Source organism: Callithrix jacchus, chromosome 8, assembly GCF_049354715.1.
Source record: "Callithrix jacchus isolate 240 chromosome 8, calJac240_pri, whole genome shotgun sequence".
Lineage (NCBI taxonomy): Eukaryota > Metazoa > Chordata > Mammalia > Primates > Cebidae > Callithrix > Callithrix jacchus.
Genome location: NC_133509.1, coordinates 31,654,152 through 31,677,192, shown reverse-complemented (window position 1 = coordinate 31,677,192; position 23,041 = coordinate 31,654,152). Strand labels below are relative to the sequence as shown.

General features: G+C 41.1%; 1 protein-coding gene and 1 pseudogene across 10 annotated transcripts in view; both read left to right on the top strand.

Annotated features, from left to right (window-relative positions):
- FRMD5 (FERM domain containing 5) overlaps positions 1 to 23,041 on the top strand; it is a 368,823-nt gene that overhangs the window by 226,223 nt on the left and 119,559 nt on the right. The window lies entirely within an intron of this gene.
- Positions 15,577 to 17,004, top strand: LOC144577332 (actin, cytoplasmic 1 pseudogene; annotated as a pseudogene).

Below are 23,041 nucleotides of genomic sequence, written 5' to 3'. Positions count from 1 at the left end.
GAAATGAGATCAGAAAGTTATAGGGACATCTTCAGGACTCTGGCTTTTACTGTTAAGTGAAATAGGGAGCCATTGCAGGGTTTTAGTAATCTACATCTGGGCGTTGTGTGATCATTGGAATGTTAAGAGGAGCGACTGAAAGTGGCTTACTTTTTTTTTTTTTTTTTGAGATGGAGTCTCCCTCTGTAGCCCAGGCAGGAGTGCAGTGGCATGATCTTGGCTCACTGCAACCTCCACCTCCCTGGTCCCGGTTCAAGAGATTCTCCTACCTCAGCCTCCCAAGTAGCTGGGATTATAGGCACAAGCCACTATGACCAGCTAATTTTTGTATTTTTTAGTTGAGACGGGATTTCACCATGTTGACCAGTCTGGTTTTGAACTCCTGACCTTGTGATCTGCCTGCCTTGGCCTCCCAAAGGGATTACAGGCATGAGCCACCGTGCCCGGCCTGTGACTTAAATTTTTAAAGGCACTACCCTGACTGCTGTGTTGATAATGGACTGAATAAGGGACAAGGGTAGAGGCAGGGAGACTAGCTGAGAGCAATCTGGGCCAAAGACAATGGTGGTGGCTTGGACCAGGGTGATTGATAGTGATGGAGGTGGTGGGATGTGGTTAGATTCAAATACATTTTGAAGATAGAAATGATACGATTTTCTGACTGATTAAATAGATGTGTAGTATGAAAGAGAGAGTAAAGACTCCAGGATGATTTCAGGGTTTTCGATCTGAGCAAATATAAGGATGGAGTTGCCATCAACTGAAATGGGAAAGGCTGTGGTTGGACCCATTTGGAACAAAAGATTAAGAGTTCATTCTTCTGCTGTGGTATGACTTGGAAATTCTGAAACTACTTTTCATGTATCCTGGGACTGAGCACGTAAGTAAAGTGAGAATACCAGGAGCTAGATCTCTCATTGTTAGAAAAGGGAGTTACAGGTTGGGCATACTGGCTCATGCCTGTGATCCCAGCTCTTTGGGAGGACAAAGTTAGTGGATCACCTGAGGTCAGGAGTTCAAGACCAGCCTGACCAACATGGTGAAACCCTGTCTCTACTGAAAATACAAAAATTAGCTGGGCATGGTGGTGGGCACCTGTAATCCCAGCTACTCAGGAGGTTGAGGCAGGAGAATCTCTTGAATCTGGGAGAGAGTGGTTGCAGTGAGCCGAGATTGTGCCATTGCACTCCAGCCTGGGTGACAAGAGCAAAACAACGTCTCCAAAAAAAAGAAAAGAAAAAGGAGTTACAAGTATGGAAAGCAGGGAGACTAAAATGAAGCCTTTGATACTGGATTAGAATTAGAGATATTAGTGTAAACTCATGGTTTTTAATATTGAGATAACAGAAATTGATATAAATATACACTCAAAAATACTTGCTTAACTCCATTACTGAGAACGCCTGCAAGGAATAACCCTCCGGTAACAATGAACACAAAACACCCAGATGTAGGTTTTTAAATGCCACTCTCCACTAAAAAAATCAGGTGCTTTTGAGAACTGGCTGATTCTGGGGCAGGGTAGATAAAGGGTGAGATGCGCCAGGGACATCTTACTGTGCCAGAAACTTTGAAAGTGCTCAAGTGATGATGACATGTAAAAAGGACAGGAGACAAACTGAAGGGGCTCCCTTTGGCCAAACCTAGGAATCTTTTAGCATCAAAATAAGGAATGAGCTGGGTGCAGTACCTGGCCAGGCACAGTGGCTCAAACTTGTAATACCAGCACTTTGGGAGGCTGAGGCAGGTGGATCACTTGAGGCCATGAGTTTGAGAACAGCCTGGCCAACATGGTGAAACCCCTTCTCTACTAAAATTATAACAATTATCCAGGCACTAATTAGCCAGCTACTCAGGAGGCTGAGGTAGGAGGATTGCTTGAGCTCAGGGGTTCAAGACCAGCCTGGACAACATTTTGAAACCCCATCTTTACACAAAAATTACCAGGGCGTGGTGGTGTGGGCCTGTAGTCCCAGCTCTTGAGGGGCTGAGGCAGGAGGATCACTTGAGCCCAGGAGGCGGAGGCTGCAGTGAGCTTTGTTCATGCCACTGCACTCCAGCCTGGATGACAAAGTGAGACCTTGTCTTAAACACAAAAACAAAAACAATAAAATTGGATCTTTATCTTATGCCTTACACACACACACACACACACACACACACACCAAAAAAAAAAAAAAAAAAAAAAACTCAAAATGGATTAAAGATTTAAACATAAGACCTGAAACCATAAAAATCCTAGAAGAAAACATAGGGGAAAGGCTCGATGACATTAGTCTTGGCAATGATTTTTTTTTATAGGACACTGAAAACACAGGCATCAAAAGCAAAAATAAATAAGTAGGGCTACATCAAATTAAAAAGCTTTTGCACAGCAGAGGGAACTGTCAACAAAATGAAAAAGTGTCCCTCAGAATGGGAGAAAATATTTATAGTCCATGTATCTATCTGATAAGGGATTAAATCCAAAATATGAGGCTCATACAACTCAATAACAGAAAAACAAACAACCTGATTTTAAAATGGGCATAGGAGCTGAATAGACATTTTTCCAAGGAAGACATAAAAAAGGCCAACAAGTATATGAAAAGGTGTTCAACATCACTGATCATTGGGGAAATACAAATAAAAACCACAATGAGATAGCACTTCAGACACGTTAGAATGGCTATTAGAAGAAAGACAAAAGGTAAGTATTGGTGAGAATGTTTGTTATTGGTAAGAAAAGTGAACCTTGTACACTATTAATGGGAATATGAATTAGTATAGCCATTTTGAGGGTGGGCATGGTGGCTCGCACCTGTGATTCCAGCTACTGGGGTGGCTGAGGTGGATGAGCCCAGGAGGTTGAGGCTGTACTGAGAGCTACGTTCATACCACTTCACTCCAGCATGGGCAACAGAGCAAGACCCTGTCTCCAAAAAATAAAAAAGTATAACCATTTTGAAAATCAGTATGGAGGTTCCTCAAAAATTTTTAAATACAACTACCTCAGGGTGCAGTGGTTCATGCCTGTAATCCTAGCCCCTTGGAAGGCAGAAGGCTGAGGCTGGTGGACCACCTGAGGTTGGGAGTTCAAGACCAGCCTGGCCAACATGGTGAAATCCTCTATTTACTAAAAATACAAAAATTCGCTGGGCATGGTGACACATGCCTGATGAAATCCTAGCTAATCAGGAGGCTGAGGCACAAGAATCGCTTGATCCTGGAGGTGGAGGTTGCAGTGAACCAAGATTGTGCCACAGCAGTCCAGCCTGGGGGATACAGCAATACTCTGTCTTTAAAAAAAAAAGTAACCATGTGATCCAGCAGTCCTGCTTCTGGGCATATATCCAAAGGAAATGAGTTGAAGAGATTTCTGTGCTCCCATGTTCGTTGCAGCATTATTCACAATAGCTGAGAAAAAGAAACAATCTAAGCATTCATTCACAGAAGAATGGATAAAGAAATTGTGGTAGGGTGAGGTGCAGTGGCTCACACCTGTAATCTCAGCATTTTGAGAAACTGAGCAGGATCATTTGAGCTCAGGAATTCAAGACAACCCTGGGCAATATAGCAAGACCCTGTCTCTATAAAAAATAAAAAATAGCTGGGCATGTGCATGCCTATAGTCCTAACTACTAGGGAAACTGAGGCAGGGGAATGGCTTGAGGAGAAAGAGTTTGGGGCTGTAGTGTCCACTCCAGTCAGGGTGGCAGAGTGAAATACTGTCTCAAAAAAAAAAAAAGAAAGAAAATTATGGCGCATATATATATATATATAAATATAAATAAATAAAATATGTATGTTTGTATATGTATACAATGGAATATTATTGGAATATAAGATATATTGCATTGCTTTGGGAGTCCGAGACGAATGGATCACAAGGTCTAGAGATCAAGACCATCCTGGTCAACATGGTGAAATCCTGTCTCTACTAAAAATACAAAAATTAGCTGGGCATGGTGGCACATGCCTGTAGTCCAAGCTACTCAGGAGGCTGAGGCAGGAGAATTGCTTGAACCCAGGAGACGGAGTTTGCGGTGAGCCGAGATAGCGCCATTGCACTCCAGCCTGGGTAATAAGAGTGAAACTCCATCTCAAAAAAAAAAAAGAAAAAAGATATATTGCATTGGAACATATATATATTTAATGAAATATATATACACATATAAATGGTATATCATGTATGTATATCTGTATATCACACATATATCTGCGTATGTCATACACATACTCCATTGTATACATATATGTGTATCCACATATAGAGATACACACACATGTGTATACAATGAAATACCCAGCCTGTAAAAAGGAGTAAGTCTTGCCATTTGTGACAACATGAATGAAACTGGAGGGCATCATTCCGAGTGAAATAAGTCAAAGACAAATATTGCATGACCTCACATATGTGGAATCTAAGAAAGTCAAACTCATAAAAACAGAGTAGAAGATTACTTATCAGGAGTCAGGTGTGGGGGTAGGGAGATGGAAGGATGTTGGTCAGATGGAACAAACTTGCAGTCATAAGTAAATTGTGGAGACCTAATACATAGCATGGTGACTATAGTTAATAATAATGAATTGTGTACTAGGAAAAAAGTTTTTAAATGGGTATAGAGTTTTCATTTTGCTAGATGAAGAGTTCTGGAGATTGGTTGCACAACAATGTGAATGTATTTGACACTACTGAACTGCACACTTAAAAAAAACAAAGGCTGGGCACGGTAGCTCACACCTGTAATCCCAGGACTTTGGGAGGCCAAGACAGGCAGATCATCTGAGGTCAGGAGTTCAAGACCAACATGGGCTACGTGGTGAAACCACCTCTCTACTAAAAATACAAAAATTAGCCGGGTGTGGTGGCGTGTTCCTGTAATCCCAGCTACCTGGGAGGCTGAGGCAGGAGAATCACTGGAACCTAGGAGGCAGAGGCTGCAGTGAGTCGAGATGGTGCCACTGCACTACAGCCTGGGTGACAGCTAGACTCCGTCTCAAAAAAAAAAAAAATTGTTAAGATGGTATGTTATGTGTATTTTACCACAATTTTTTAAAAATTTAAAAAACAAAAATTAAGGAAACTTGTACAAAATATATTGAAGTCATGAGAGGTCATGAAAGACAAAGACAGACTATGGAACTGCTGAAAATTAAAGAAGACTAATATGATATGACATGACAACTAAATACAATTTGTGATTCTGGATTGGATGGACCCTGAATCAATATGTTGCTTTGCAGTAACATATTGCAGCAATTGACTTAAATATGAGTAAGACCTGTGAGTCAGGTAACAGTACTGTATCAGTGTCAACTTCTCAAATTGGGTAATTACACTATGGTTTTGTTAGAGAATGTTCTTTTTCTTAGGAAATAAAGGGTCATCATGTCTACAATTTCAAGTGGCTCAGAAAATAATGATATATTTATACATAATATATGGATAAAAACAATGATTAAATATTGGAAAATGTTAATTATCAGGGAATCTGGTTAAAGAGAATATGAGTGTTTTGTACCATTCTTGCAACTTTTTATAAATCTGAATTTATTTCAAAACAAGAAATTGCAAAATGGAGTTTGATCTTGGACATGTGAAGTTCAAGATATCTATTAGACATCTAAATAGAAATGTTAAATAGGCCGTTGTACACACATTGTGAAGTTTGAGGCAAAGATTAGGGCTTAAGTTATCAAATTTGGAGTCTACATATAAATGGCATTCAATGCTATGAGAGTTGGTAAGATCACCAAGGGCATGAGCTTAGGTGGAACAGAACCAAGCACTAGGCTTTGGAACAATCCAACATTCTAACATTAGATATTTCATTATATTTGTTATATTTGCCTCAATAATATTTATGGCTTTGCTGTTAGTTGTCCAAGATAAAGAACTTGGGATTTATTTGAAAGTAACTTGTGAGGACGCTGGGCATAGTAGCCCATGCTGGTAATACCAGCACTTTGGAAGCCCGAGGGGGCAGATCACCTGATGTCAGGAGTTCGAGACCAGCCTGGCCAACATGACGAAACCCTGTCTCTATTAAAATTACAAAAATTAGCCAGGTATAGTAGTACCACATGCCTGTAATCCCAGCTACTCAGGGAGTTGAGGCAGGAGAATCGCTTGAACCTGAGAGGCGGAGGTTGCATTGTGCCAAGATCACGCCACCACACTCCAGCCTGGGCAATAGATGGAGACTCCATCCAAAAATAAATAAATAAAAGTAAAACTGAAAGCAACTTCTGAAGAGAGAAGAAACAGTGTTAACAGCTAAGGAATGAAATTATTGTCTGTTTGATTCCTATCCCTAGCATTTGATGACTACAGCTTATTTTCTTTTTCCAGAAGTTTTGGTGCTTGCTTGCCAGCAGGTTGCTCCCAGAGATTGCCTGTGTTCTAGAAAGTGACGTCATTTTGCATGTTGGTGTGCAGCTGGATAGAAATAGGCCTGCCTATCTCACAGCAGGGCAGAGCCTTGGAATGCAAATTCTTTCATTCAGATCACACTGAACTTCCTGATGTGAAATCAGCCATCATCTCACAAGCTGCACTCATCAATTTCTTGGTAGAAGCAGCTGTGCTGCCAGGGATAGAATCCTCTGGCCAGCCATTATTAGATCTGGAAAAAAGCACCCCTGTTTTCCCTTTAGTGCTCAAGCCTTAGTGTCTGCCAGTTTGAATGGCAGTGGAGTTTAGGGATTTGTATGTACTTAATCTGAATGAGGTAGAGAGCCTAATGGTCATGATAGAATTGACAGACCCCCTCTCCATGGAGTGTTGGATCATATATGCATTGCCTCTAATCAATCTTCCTGTTTGAAACTAATGTCAAAGGCAATGTATAATGCTGCCTCTTAACTTTAATAGGAAACTAGAACTAGAACCCATGCTCACTTGTGTAGAGATTTGACGTCAGAGAACTCCATCTGTCCTTTAATACTTTTGCTGTACCCTGGAAATGATTTCTTTACTCATCTTCCAGGATACATCACTCACTCCTACCAACTAATAATAAGCATATCTAAATCTTGTAGGCCACTGTGCAATTTTCAAAGTTATATATCTATTATTTAATCTGGATAGCAGAACTAAAAAGAAGATAGTCTTATCCCCATTTTGTGGAGAAGGAATCATAGCTCAGGATCATATACCACCTATAAGCAACTGTGATCCTTATATCCATGATGACAATACCTTAGTTCCACGCTGAACCCGTTGAAGAAATGTAGCTTCATCAATTATATTATCTAACCAAGTCTCTTTAGTGTGATGTAGGAAATACCTCACACAAAAGACCATTTTACTTTATATAGTATAACATCATGTTGTATACCTTAAATATATATATAATTTTTTTTTAAGACAGGAAAAAGAGGCCTTTAAAAAGTCTACTGGAAGTAGATGGGAAATCTCAATGTCATGAACTTTGAGAAACATATCTTTTTGTTGTCATTATGGTTTTGTTCTGTTTGTTTGGAGACAACAGAAGTCACATGGAGTGAAACAATTGTTTCTTGTGGCGTGTATGATCATTCTGGTTTTTCTATAAAGAGTAGAGATAGATAGACATGTTTCCTTTTCATCATTTATAAGCATTGTCTAGATTATAAGGCTGCAACTCTCACCGGTAGATTTCAATAATATAAAAACTTAACAGTAGAAATCAGGCCCAGGGGAAAAAGCCACTCACCTTGGAGGCAGAACTACATCAAGAAAGCTCAGGGGCAAGGAGACCACAGGCCAGGAGACAGTTTCTCCTACAGAGACAGACTAGGTTCTATCAGCAATTCTGGTATCCTGCGTCACTGCCAGCAGGTACCCTGAAGGGAATGAAATGAACCACAAGACAATGTGTTGGTAAGAATATATATCCTTTGCAGCCTTACTGCAGAATGGTGAATTTCTTTTGAGTTTGATCCACTTTTCTCCCCTAGAGCCAAAAATATGTTTTCTTGAGGAATCTCAAGAGTAGAATATTTGGGTGTGGATTGGGGAGAGGAGTGGGCAGACAACAGGACAACAATGAAAGCCGGTTTTAGAGAGGTAGAGCAAAGATGCTGTAAACAAGCATAGCAGTTAGATTATTGTGAGATGAAATTTGGGAGTTACCCTTCAGGCCTTTATCATCCTTAAGAGTCATTTTCTTTCTGGTGTTAGCAGCATTCTTCTGTTAAGGTAGGTCCTGTGTGTCTCTCTTCTTGAAAGTGGGAGTTCAAACTTTCTCTTGGTTCCTTCTACTCATCATGACTAGAGTATACCTGTGCAGATTTTTGTGTTTGCACCTTCTCATTCAATGGTATTCATATTTTAATCATTGGAAAGCCTTAAAGATATATCAATGCATGTATCTTTTTTTCTTTTTTCTTTTTTTTTGAGATGGAGTTTAGCTTTTTTTTGCCCAGGCTGGAATGCCATGGTGTGATCTCAGCTCACTGCAACCTCCACCTCCCGGGTTCAAGCGATTCTCCTGCCTCAGCCTCTGGAGTAGCTGGGATTATAAGCATGTGCCACCATGCCTGGCTAATTTTGTATTTTTAGTAGGGACAGGGTTTCTCCATGTTGGCCAGGTTGATCTCAAACACCCGACCTCAGGTGATCTGCCTATCTCGGCCTCCCAAAGTGCTGGGATTACAGGCGTGAGCCACCATGCCTGGCTTGTATCATTTTTTTTAAAAAGCTCCCTGAATGAGCAGTATTTGTCAAACTTTAATGTTTAAATGAATCATCTGGGGATCTTGTTAAAAGATGGCTTCTGCTTTCAGTAGATCCAGGGAAGAGGCTAAAATTCTACATTTTCAACATTCAGGACACACTGAGCAGCAACTTCCAGAACAATGGTTCTCAAACTGGTGTACAATTAAAAAAAAAAAAAAAAAAAACGCCTAAGGAGCTTACAAAAAAAGCAATCCCTACTCAGACCAATTCAGTCAGAATCTATAGGAGAGAAACTGAGGATCTGAACATCAGCTGGATGGTGAAATCGAACTTTTTTTTTTTTTTTTTTGAGATGGAGTTTTGCTCTTGTTGGAAAGCAAAAGTGCGATGGCTGAAATGCAATGGTTTGATCTCGGCTCACCGCAACCTCTGCCTCTTGGGTTCAAGCAATTCTCCTGCCTCAGCCTCCCAAGTAGCTGGGATTGGAGGCATGCACCACCACACCCAGCTAGTTTATATATATATATTTTTAGCAGAGATGGGGTTTCTCCATGTTGGTCAGGCTGGCCTCAAACTTCCGTCCTCAGGTGATCCACCTACTTCAGCCTCCTAAAGTGCTAGGATTACAGGTGTGAGCAACTGCACCTGGCCAGTAAAATCGAACTTTATAGCACTCATCACCTCACAGAAATATCAGTGTAAACAACTATCCATACATGGAAATACCATCAGGAGAACTAGGAAAATCAGGTAAGCAATTAAAGCAACAGGTGTCATAAGAAAAGATTCATTGAAGAGGGCAGGAAACACAGTTTTACGTTATCCTCATCACACTTTCCCAAACCTCAGACAGCACAGCCTGGCGAGAGATACCCTCTGTGTAATGGAAGGAGTACCGGACATTGTGTCATTCCTCAACACTGGGCCTGTCCCAGTAAAACCCATCACTGGGTAGGCTCCCATGGCCCCTGACTCTAGGCATGTACCTACTGACAAGGCTTCCAAGTCCACCACAGTGCCAAGTTAGATCCTGCAGCCCTAGGCTCCAGGCCCACTCAGTGGACCCTGCCTCCAGGCCAGCCCCTGCAGGCCTAGTCTCCAGGCCCACCCCAGATTCTAGAACAGCCCAGAGCCAGGTCAGCCCACACAACCCCAGGCTTTAAGGCTTCCCTAGTGCCAAGGCAGCACCCTAGGCCTCAGGCACCAGGCCATTACCTTCAGACATGGGCTCAAGGCCAGGCTGATCCTCATGACCCCACCCCGTAGGTGACTCTCTGCAGCCCCACACTCTAGCAGCTCTATGGTTCAGCCCTGTTCTAGCAGACCCAGGGTCCAGTCTCATCCCAGTAGACCCCAGCACTGGACTGGAAACCATGGATCCAGGCTCTAGGAACACCCTTGTGGACACAGGTTCTAGGCTGCCTCTCATGGCTCCAGGACCTAGGTCAGCCCTGAAAAACCTAGCCTCCAGACCAGCACCTGCACACTCAATCTCTAGGCACATCCCCATGGACCCAGTATTCAGGCCAGCCCCCAGGGCTCCAGGTACCGTGCCAGTACCCATGGTCTCAGGTTCCAGACTAGCCCCTACAGATCCAAGCTTCATTCCTGCCCTAACACCAGGCTGGCCCAAGACTCTAGGCCAGTCCCCATAGACCTAACCTCCAGTGGACCCAGGATCCAAGCCTGCTCCAGCAGACCCAGGGTCCAGGCCTACCCCTATAGACACCAGTGCCAGGAGAGTCTCCATTAACTATGTCTCCGGGTCCAATCCTGGAGACCTATACTCCAGACCACCTCCTGTGGACCCAGGACCTACGCTGCCCCCACAAACTCAGGGTCCAGGCACACCCCAGCACCAGGCCAGCCTCTTTGAAATCAGGCTTCAACCCTTGGTAGCTGCAGGTTCTTCATCCATGGATTTAACCAACCATGAATCAAAAATGTAATTAAGCCTATAATGGTTGCATCTGTACTAAACATGTACAGAGTTTTTTCTGTTCATTATTCCCTAAACAATACAGTATAACAGCTATTTACATAGTGTTTACTTTGTATTAGGTACTACAAGTAATCTAGATATTATTTAAAGTGTGTGGGAGGATATGCATATGTTGTTATATGCAAATACTATACTGTTTTATATAAGGGACTTGGGCATCTGTGGATTTTGGTATTCCCAAAGGGTCTTGGAAACAGTCCCCCACAGATGCTGAGGGATAACTATATTCCAAGTGCTGAAGGAGAAAACAAGAATACCTGGAAGCTGTCCTTCAGAAATGAAGGAGAGATAAAGGCTTTTTCAGATAAGAAAAAGCTAAGTTTATCACCACCAAACTTGTCATATGAAAAAGGCTGAACAGAGTTCTTTAAGCTAAAAGAAGAGGATGCTAACTAGTAACATTAAAACATAAAAGTATAAAACTCACTGGTAAAAGTAAGCACACAGAATTCAGAATACTTGAGTATTGTAATGGTGGTGTGTAAGTTACTTATATCTTTAGCTTGAAGGTTAGGCAACACTATTAAAAATACTAATAGTGCTGGGTGCAGTGGCTCACACCTATAATCCCAGCGCTCTGGGAGGTGGGTGGATCACTTGAGATCAGGAGTTAAGATCAGCCTGGCCAACATGGTAAAACCCTGTCTCTTCCAAAAAAATATAAAAATTAGCTGTGTGGGGTGGCATATGCCTGTAGTCCCAGAACTAAGGTGGGTGGATCACTTGAGGTCAGGAATTCGAGACCAGTCTGACCAACATGGTGAAACCCTGTCACTACCAAAAAAATACAAAAATTAGTTGAGTGTGGTGGCATATGCCTGTAGTTGCAGTGACTCAGGAGGCTGAGGTAGGAGAATCACTTGAACCTGAGAGGCAGAGGTTGCAGGGAGCCAGTATTGCACCTCTGCACTCCAGCCTGGGCAACAGAAGGAGACCTTTTCTTGGAATAATAATAATAATAATAGTTATAATTGTTTAAGGAATATGCAATATAAAAAGGTGTAAAATTTGATATTAAAATTGTAAAATATGGCTGGGTGCAGTGGCTCATGTCTGTAATCCCAGCACTTTGGGAGGCCAAAGCAGGCAGATCACTTGAGGTCAGGAGTTCGAGTGGCCAATGTGGTTAAACCCTGTATCTACTGAAAATACAAAAATTAGCCGGGTGTGGTGGCATGTGCCTGTAATCCCAGCTACTCAGGAGGCTGTGGCAGGAGAATCACTTGAACTTGGGAGGCAAAGACTGCGGTGAGCTGAGATCATGCCACTGCACTCCAGCCTGGGCAATAAGAGTGAGATTCTATCTCAAAAAAAATAAAATAAAATAAAATATGGGGGGTGGTTAGAGTAAAAGCACTGAGTTATTTTATGCACTCAAAATTGTTACTGGTTTAAAATGGCTTCAAATGACTATAAGATGTTCTGTGTAAGCCTCATGGTAACCACAAAACAAAAGCCTAGAGTAGATTCACATAAAAGTAAAAAGTAAGGAATCAAAGTCTAATACTAGAGAAAATAAATTACAATGGAAGATAGCAAAAGAAGGAAGGATCCATAAAATGACCAGAAAATAACTAATAAAATGGCAGTAGTACATCCTTGCCTATCAATAATTACTTTGACTGTAAATGTAGTAAATTCTCTAATAAGAAGGCATAGAATGGTTGAATGAATTACAAAAATAAGACCCAACTATATGTTGCCTACAAGATATTTCACCATTAAGGACACACATAGATTGAAAGTAAAAGGATGGAAAAATATATTATATGCAAATAGAAATCAAAAGAAAGCAGGGGTAACTTTTCTTATATCAGATAAAATAGACTTTAAGTCAAAGCTGTACAGTGAGACGAGGTCATTGTATGAAGAAAAGGAGATCAATTCACCAAGAGACTATAAAAGTTATACATATATATGCACCAACACTGGAGCACATAAGTATATTAAACAAATATTAAAGGACCTGAAGGGAGACATGGATTGTAACACAATAATAGTAGGAGACTTTGATAACCAACTTTAAGCAATGGACCTTTCATCCAGACCAAAAAAAAAATCAGTAAGAAAGCCTTGGGTTTAAACTACACTTAACATCAAAAGGACCTAACAGGCATACACAGAACATTGCATCCAGTAGCAACAGAATATACATTGTGCTCTAGCACACATGGAACATTCTCCAGAATAAATTATGTTAGGGCATAAAACAAGTCTAAATAAATTTAAGAAGATTGAAATCATATCAACTATCTTTTCTGCTCACCAAAGTATGAAACTAGAAGTTAAGAACTGGAGGAATTTTAGAAATTTTTTAAATAATGGAAATTAAGCAACATGATTCTAAACAACAAATAAATTAAAAGGGAAATGTAAAAATATCTTGAGACAAAAATAGAATACAAAATACCAAAACTTGTGGAATGCAGAAAAAGCAATGCTAAGGTGTGAGTTTGTAGCAAAGGCCCATGGGCTTATGCCTGTCATCCCAGGCTTTGGGAGGCTGAGACGGGAGGATCACTTGAGCCTGAGTTTGAGGTTACAGTGAGCTATTATGCCATTGTACTCTAGGCTGGACAACAGATAAAGACCTCATCTCTTAAAACAAGAATTGGACACTGATTTATTGATTTGGGTAATTATTATTACAGTCCAGCTGGGCACAGTGGCTCACACGTTTAATCCCAGAAGCTTGGTAAGGTGAGGTGGGTGGATCAACTGAGGTCAGGAGTTTGAGACTAACTTGGCCAACATGGTGAAATTCTATCTCTACTAAAAATACAAAAATCAGCTGGGCATGGTAGCATGCACCTGCAGTCCCAGCTAATTGGGAGATTGAGGCAGGAGAATCGCTTGAACCCAAGAGGCAGAGGTTGCAGTGAGCTGACACCATGCCACTGCACTCCAGCCTGGGCAACAGAGTGAGACTCCATCTCAAAACCTAAAAGTAAAAAATAAAATTCCAGTCCCCTGCACAAAAAGAATTTACAACCTTCTCATCAAGTAAATAATTGGACATATTTAGGAATGCCCAACCAATATTGGTTATTTTTGCTGTAGAGACAATTCTCAAATCTAAAACTCCAAGTCAGATGAAAACAAAACAAAAACTCAGAACAATCTCCACTGGAAATTTGATTAAAGAACAAATTTTATTTCTGCCTTGAGACTCATTAGTGGAGAATATTTATAATCTCTATTTCTAAAGCCAACTTTATTATTTTTAAAGCCAAAATATTCCTAGTGTTTTTTTAATAGAAAACACCTTATCTTCAAATAACTTATAGTTTAAAGAGTTTCTGTTTCTCTCATACTTTATCTTGTGGGAGCTATCAGCATTCAGGGTTTGGATTTTTTCTGACACATGGTTTTCTTCTGGAAATCTAGTAATTAGAAAAAGAATGCAGGGCTACAACACTGCATTGCTTTAGAACTTTTATTATTGAGCCATCTCCAAAGAATGTTGGACCAAGATTCAAGTTTAGCAGAGCTAATACATAAATGGAGGTGAATAAACAGGAGAATGGAGAACACATCAGTGCCCTGTTTGAAAATATCAGATAATCCTTCACCTGGTAGGCCTGATGATTTTTAATGGAGAAGAGACTGTGAATTTTTTGTGACAAGAATTGTCTGGTTTAATGTTCAAGAATTATCAGCAGTGAAGACAGATCAAAAGGTCCATATTTGTCCTCCCTATAAATGCCTTGTCCTGGGAGGGTGTTAATCAGCCCAATTTGGCAATGAATTTATGGGTTTTTATAATGAATATCCGTATTTCAAACCAAGCAGGTGCTCTGGAGCAGTGCTGTCTGAGTGCACAGAATGCAGCAGCAGCAGCAAAGACCTATCCCAGGCACTCAGGGCTCATTTGTATGGATGCACTGATGCTGTGGGAGCTGCATACATCAAAGTCACTGCAGTCGCCATCACAGAGCCTCACTATAAAAAAAGGATTGTTCTGCAGCTTTCCTTTCCCATCAGAGTTCCACTGCATAATCTAATGCCCTTTAACTGGAGAGGGTCTGGGAGAAAGGGAGCTGAATGTACAAAGCAAAGAACAATTTAAGTAGTTCTCAAAAATAATTGGCAGGTTGGGGTAAAATAAAGTTCTACAATGGTAAAAAATACAGCATCTTAGCTCTGGCAGAGCCCTTTACAGGTCATACAGTCCATCTTCCCTTGCTTGTTTTCAAAACTTAAACCATTCCAACTAGATAAGAACTAATTTAAAATTTTAAGACTTCCAGAAAGAAAATTACAGAGCTCTCTTTGAAATCTGTTCTGATATATAGTATCTCTTTCACTATAAGTTTATTCTTAACCAAAATCCAACATTTCAGTTGAAATTCATTTTTGCTTATGTTCATTCTTTTGTAGGGATATGTAATGACTAGTTAGTATCCCTTATGCTAAAGTCATTGAAGATCAGCCATAGTTAAATTACCACTTCAACTGTCTTTTCAGTGGCTAACATCTGTCAATTTCCTTAAACAGTTTTTCTATGGCCAGTTTTTTTAGTCTCTTACCTTCTCCTGCATCCATGTCAGTCTTTGGTTGTAAAGCTTAAACTGGACCCAGTGCTGTAGAAATATCTGATGAGTACTTAGTAGAGGGAAAAACTCATCTCGTGTTTCCCAAATACTTGTAGTTTTTGCTTTGCACACTATATGAGACTAAAAATTACCAAGCAAGCTGACTCCATATCATCTTAATCAGTGAGAAAATTTATAATACATAAATGTGTGTCAAAACATTTAAAACTATTTCTATTGGTTATAAATGTATAGAAAAATGAAAAAACATAGTAAAGCTAATATTGGTAAACTATGATTTAAAACATTATAAATACTGAGAATTGAAGTTTTATTTATAGGCATACCTCAGAGAGATTGCAGGTTTGATTCCAGACCAAAATAATGCAAATACCACAAAGAAGCAAAGTCAGACAAATATTTTGGTTTCCCATTGCATATAAAACTTATGTTTCTGCCGAGACCATGTCCACCCCATGAGCACAGAGCATTGCTCTTGCCCTTGCCCTTGCTACTCAGCTCCCTATGCACCCCTGCAGCCAGCTCACCATAGATGATGGTATTGCCGCACTCATTGTCAACAACGGTTCCATCATGTGCAAGGCCAGCTTTGCAGGTGATGATGCCCCCCAGGCCATCTTTTCCTCTACTGTGGGGCACCCCAGGCACCAGGACATGATGGTGGGCATGGGTCAGAAGGACTCCTAGCTGGGCTACAAGGCCCAGAGCAAGAGAGGCATCCTGACCCTGAAGTACCTCATAGAGCACAGCTCGTCACCAACTGGGACGACATGGAAAAGATCTGGCACTACACTTTCTACAACAAGCTGCATGTGGCTCCTGAGGATCACCTTGCGCCACTGACCGAGGCCCCCCAAACTCCAAGGCCAACCACAGGAAGATGACCCAGATCATGTTTGCGACCTTCAACACCTCAGCTGTGTACGTGGCCATCCAGGCTGTGCTGTCCCTGCACACCTCTAGCGCCGTAACACTGGCATCCTGATGGACTCTGGTGACGGGGTCACCCACACTGTGCCCATCTATGAGGGGTATGCCCTCCCTCACACCATACTGCATCTGAACCTGGCTCGCCAGGACCTGACTGAGTACCTCATGAAGATCCTCACTGAGTGCGACTACAACATCACCACCACGGCCAAAATGGAAATCATGCATGACATCAAGGAGAAGCTGTGCTGCATTCCCCTGGACTTCAAGTAGGAGATGGCCATGGAGGCCTCCAGCTCCACCCTGGATAAGAGCCAGGACCTGCCCGATGGCCAGGTCATCACCATCAGCAACAAGCAGTTCTGCTGCCCTGAGGCACTCTTCCAGCCTTCCTTCCTGGGCATGAAATCCTCTGGCATCCATGAAACTATCTCCAACTCCATCATGAAGTGTAATGTGAACATCCGCAAAGACCTGTACGCCCACACAGTGCTGTTTGGAGGCACCACCATGTACCCTGGCATTGCCGACAGGATGCAGAAAGAGATCACTGCCCTGGCGCCCAGCATGATGAAGATCAAGATCATTGCTCCTGCCAAACACAAGTACTCCATGTAGATTGGCAGCTCCATCCTGGCCTCGCTGTCCACCTTCCAGCAGATGTGGATCAGCAAGCAGGAGTACCAGGAGTCCAGACCCTCCATCATCCACCACAAATGCTTCTAGGCCAACTGTGACTTAGTTGCATTACACCCCTTCTTGACAAAACCTAATTTGCACAGAAAACAAGATGAGATTGGCATGGCTTTATTTGTTTTGTTTTGTTTTGGTTTGGTTTTGGTTTTGGTTTTTGGCTTGACTCAGGATTTAAAAACTGGAACAGTGAAGGTGACAGCAGTCAGTTGGAGTGCGCATCCCCCAAAGCTCTACCTACAATGTGGCCGAGGACTTTGCTTGTATGTTGTTCTTTTTTTTAATACTTATTCCAAATATTTTGAGGTGCATTGTTACAGGAAGTCCCTTGCTCTCCTAAAGCCACCCCACTTCTCTCTAAGGAAAATGGCCCAGTCCTCTCCCGAGTCCACACAGGGGAGGTGATAGCATTGCTTCGTGTAAATTATGTAATGCAAAATTTTAAAACTTTGCCTTACTGGTTTTTTATACTGTTTTATTTTGAATGATCGGCCTTCATGGCCCCTCCCTTTTGTCCCCCAGCTTGAGATGTGTGAAGGCTTTTGCTTTCCCTGGGAGTGGGTAACGGCGTACTTGTACACTGACCTGAGACCAATTGAATAAAAGTAAATACCTTAAAAAAAAAACTTATGTTTCTACTATATTGTAGTCTATTCAGAGTGTAGTAGCATTGTGTTCAACAAAACAGTGCACATACCTTAAAAAACACTTTGGGCCAGGCGTGGTGGCTCACTGCACACTTTGGGAGGCCGAGGAGGGCAGATCACAAGGTCAAGAGATTGAGGCCATCCTGGCCAACGTGAAGCCCTGGCTCTACTAAAAATATAAAAATTAGTTGGGTGTAGTGGCATGCGCCTATAATCCCAGTTACTTTTGAGACTAGGGCAGGAGAATCGCTTGAACCTGTGAGGCGTAGGTTGCAGTGAGCCGAGATCATGCCACTGCACTCCAGCCTGGTGACAGAGTGTGAGACTCCATCTCAAAGAAAAAAAAAAAAAAAAAAAAAACCAACACTTTGTTGCTTAAAAAAAAATGCTAATGACATCTGAGCTTTCAGTGAGTGGTTATCTTTTTGCTATAAAAGGGTCTTGCCTCAATGCTGGGGACCTTGCTCTGCATTAGGTTTGGCTTTATGGAATATTGTGGCTGATTTGATCTTCTGTCTCAGGGATCCCCAACCCCCAGGCCACAGACCAGTCCACACAGCAGGAGGTAAGTGGTGGGCAAGCAAGAGAAACTTCATCTGTATTTACGGTCGCTCCCCATCACTTGCATTACCATCTGAGTTCTGCCTCCCATCAGATCAATGGCAGCATTAGATTCTCATAGGAGCGTGAAATCAAATGTGAACTGTGCACCTGAGGGATCTAGGTTGTATGCTCTTGATGAGAATCTAATGCCTAATGACCTATCAGTCTCCCATCACCCCCAGATGGAACTAATTGCAGGAAAACAAGCTCAGGACTCCCACTGATTCTACATTATGATGAATTTATTTTTCCTTTTTTGTTTTTATGGTGAACTTATAATTATTCCATTATATATTACAATGTAATAATAGGCAGAGCTGGTGGCTCACACCTGGAATTCCAGCACGTTGGGAGGCCAAGGCAGGTGGGATCAGTTGAGGTCAGGAGTTCCAGACTAGCCTGCCCAACATGGCGAAACCCCATCTCTACTAAAAATACAAAAATTAACTAGGAATGGTGGTGCATGCCTGTAGTCCCAGCTATTTGGGAGGCTGAGGCAGGAGAATTGCTTGACCTTTGCAGGCTGAGATTGCAGTGAGCCGAGATCCCACAACAGCCCTCCAACTTGGGCAACAGAGCAAGACTCTGTCTCAAAAAAAAAAGTGATAATAGAAATAAAGTACACAATAACTGTAATGCACTTGATCATTCCCCTGCAAGCTGGTCTGTGGAAAAATTATCTTCCACAAAACTAGTTCCTGGTGCCAAAAATGGTTGAGGATCACTGTTCTATCTAGATCATTAAAACTTTCTCCAGAGCAGCAAGAAGGCTCTTTGACTTTATTGTTCATGTGTTCTCTGGAGTAGCACTTTGACTATCCATCAAGAACTTTTTCTTTTTCTTTTTTTTTTTTAAATTCATTTATTTAACTTTATGTGCATACTATATCTGGCATTTCTCCCCATATTATCCCTCCCCACCCCCCACCGTCTCTCCCCTACCCCCACCAACTGCCCCCAGTGTGTGATGCTCCTCTTCCTGAGTCCACGTGTTCTCATTGTTCAACACCCACCAATGAGTGAGAACATGCGGTGTTTGGCTTTCTGTTCTTGTGTCACTTTGCTGAGAATGATGGTTTCTGGATTCATTCGAGTCCCTACAAAGGACACGAACTTACCATTTTTTATGGCTGCATAGTATTCCATGGTGTATATGTACCACATTTTCTTTGTCCAGTCTATCATTGATGGACATTTGGGTTGGTTCCAGGTCTTTGCTATTGTACACAGGGCTGCAATGAACATACATGTGCATGTGTCTTCATAGTAGAACGATTTATAGTTCCGTGGGCATATGCCCAGTAATGGGATTGCTGGGTCAAATGGAATTTCTATTTCTAGATCCTTGAGAAATCTCCACACTGTCTTCCACAGTGGTTGAACTAATTTACACTCCCACCAACTGTGTAAGAGTGTTCCTATTTCTCTGCATCCTCTTCGGCATCTGTTGTCTCCAGATTTCTTAATGATCACCATTTTAACTGGCATGAGATGATATCTCAATGTGGTTTTGATTTTCATTTCTGTAATGACCAGTGATGATGAGCATTTTTTCATATGTTTGTTTGCCTCATATATGTCATCTTTTGAAACGCATCTTTTCATATCCTTTGCCCAATTTTGAATGGGGTTGCTTTTTTCTTGTAAATCTGTTTTAGTTCTTTGTAGATTCTGGTTATTAGCCCTTTGTCAGATGGATAGATTGCAAAAATTTTTTCCATTCTGTTGGTTGCCAATTTGCTCTAATGATGGTTTCTTTTGCTGTACAGAAGCTCTGAATTTTAATTAGATCCCACTTGTCTATCTTGGCTTTTATTGCCATTGCTTTTGGTGTTTTAGCCATGAAGTCCTTGCCTATGCCTATGTCCTGGATGGTTTTGCCATTTTCTTTTAGTGTTTTTATGGTGTTAGGTTTTATGTCTAAATATTTAATCCATCTGGAGTTAATTTTAGTGTGAGGTGACAGGTAGGGGTCCAGTTTCTGCTTTGTGAACATTGCTAGCCAGTTTCCCCAACACCATTGATTAAACATGGAGTCCTTTCCCCATTGCTTGTTTTTGCCTGGTTTGTCAGAGATCAGATGGTTGTTGATGTGTGGTGTTTCTTCTGGGGCCTCTGTTCTGTTCCATTGTTCTATGTCTCTGTTTTGGTACCAGTACCATGCTGTTTTGATTACTGTAGCCTTGTAATATAGTTTGAAGTCCGGCAGTGTGATGCCTCCAACTTTGTTCTTTTTGCTTAGGATTGTCTTGGCTATGTGGGCTCTCTTGTGTTTCCATATGAAGTTTAAAGTGTTTTTTTCCAGTTCTATGAAGAAGGTCATTTGTAGCTTGATGGGGCTAGCATTGAATCTACAGATTACTTTGAGCTGTATGGCCATTTTCACGATATTAATTCTTCCTAACCATGAGCATGGAATGTTTTTCCATCTGTTTGTGTTCTCTCTTACTTCATTGAGCAGTGGTTTGTAGTTCTCCTTGAAGAGGTCCTTTATATCCTTTGTTAGTTGTATTCCTAGGTATTTTATCCTCTTTGTAGCAATTGTGAATGATAGTTCACTCTTAATTTGGCTGTTTGTCTGTTATTGGTATATAGGAGTGCTTGTGATTTCTGCATATTGATTTTGTATCCTGAGACTTTGCTGAAGTTGCTTATCAGTTTGAGAAGATTTTGGGCTGAGACAATGGGGTCTTGTAGATATACAATCATGTCATCTACCAATAGAGACAATTTGACTTCCTCCTTTCCTAATTAAATAAGCTTTATTTCTTTTTCTTGCCTGATTGCTCTAGCTAGAACTTCCAATACTATGTTGAATAGGAGCAGTGAGAGAGGGCATCCTTGTCTGGTGCCTGATTTCAAAGGGAATTCTTCCAGCTTTTGCCCATTCAGTATGATATTGGCTGTAGGTTTTTCATATATAGCTTTTATCATTTTATGACATATTCTGTCAATACCTAGTTTATTGAGAATTTTTAGCATGAAGAGCTGTTGAATTTTGTCAAAGGCCTTCTCTGCATCTATTGGTATAATCATGTGTTTTTTGTCTTTGGTTCAGTTTATGTGATGGATTACATTTATGGATTTGTGTATGTTGTACCAGCCTTGCATCTCAGGGGTGAAGCCTACTTCATCATGATGGATAAGCTTCTTGATGTGTTGTTGCAATCTGTTTGCCAGTATTTTTTTGATCTTTCTTTGTTTCTCATGTGGGCATTTATTGCTATAAATTTCCCTCTTGACATTGCTTTAAAGGTGTCCCAGAGATTCTGGTAAGTTGTGTCTTCATTCTGATTGGTTTCGAAGAACATCTTTATTTCTGCCTTCATTTCATTGTTTATCCAGTTGACACTCAGAAGCAAGTTGTTCAGTTTCCAAGTGGTTTTTGCGGGTTTGAGTGTGTTTCTTAATCCTGAGTTCTAGTCTGATTGTGCTGTGGTCTGATAGACTATTTGTTATGATTTCCGTTCTTTTGCATTTGCTGCAGAGTGATTTGCTTCCAATGATGTTGTCAATTTTCGAGTAAGTGCAGTGTGGTGCTGAGAAAAATAGATATTCTGTGGATTTGGGGTGGAGCATTCTGTATATGTCTATTAGATCCGCTTGGTCCAGCTCTGCATTCAAGTCCTGGATATCCTTGTTAATTTTCTGTCTCGTTGATCTGTCTAATATTGACAGTGGAGTATTGAAGTCTCCCACTATTATTGTGTGGGAGTCTAAATTTCGTTTTAGGTCGTTAAGAACTTGCTTTATGTATCTGGGTGCTCCTGTGTTGGAGGCATATATATTTAGGATAGTTAGCTCTCCTTGTTGGATTGATCCTTTTACTATTATGTAGTGTCCTTCTTTGTCTCTTTTGATCTTTGTTGGTTTGAAGTCTATTTTATCAGAGACTAGGATTGCAACCCCTGCTTTTTTTAGTTCTCCATTTGCTTGGTAAATCTTGTTCCATCCGTTTATTTTGAGTCTATGTGTTTCTTTGCATGTGAGATGGGTTTCCTGAATACAGCACACCGATAGGTTTTGACTTTTTATCCAGTTTGCCAGTCTGTGTCTTTTGATTGGGGCGTTCAGGTCCATTTACATTCAATGTTACTATTGTTATGTGTGAATTTGATCCTTCCATTTTGTTAATGGCTGGTTTTCTTTCCCATTAGTTGATTCATTTTCTTCATTGCATTTTTGGTCTTTGCCCATTGGTTTGTTTTTGCAGCGACTGGTACTTGTTCCTTTCCGTGCTTAGCATTTATTTCAGGAGCTCTTGTAGGGCAGGTCTGGTGGTGACACAATTTCTTAGTAATTGTTATTCATAAAGGATTTTATTTCTCCTTCACTTACAAAGCTTAGTTTGGCTGGATTTGAGATTCTGGGTTGAAAGTTCTTTTCTTTAAGGATATTTGGCCCCCACTCTCTTCTATCTTGTGGGGTTTCTGCCGAGAGATCCTCTGTAAGTCTGATTGGCTTCCCTCTGTGGGTGACCTATCCTTTCTCTCTGGCTGCCCTTAGCATTTTTTCCTTCATTTCAACTCTGGTGAATCTGACCATTATGTGCCTTGGGATTGTTCTTGAGGAATATCTTTGTGGAGTTCTCTGTATGTTTTGAATTTGAAATTTGGACTGCCTTGCTAGGCTTGGGAATTTCTCCTGAATAATATCCTGGAGTGTGTTTTCCAGCTTGGATTCATTCTGCCCATCATATTCAGGTACACCGATCAAGCATAGGATAGGTCTTTTCACATAATCCCATATTTCTTGGAGGATTTGTTCATTTATTTTCACTCTTTTTTCTCTTGTCTTGCCTTCTCTTTTTATTTCATTGAGTTGATCTTCAATCTCTGATATCCATTCTTCTGCTTGATTGAGTTGGCTATCAAAACTTGTATTTTTTTTGTGTAGTTCTCGTGCTGTGTTTTTCAACTCCATCAAGTCATTTATGTTCTTCTCTAAGCTGGTTATTCTAGTTAGC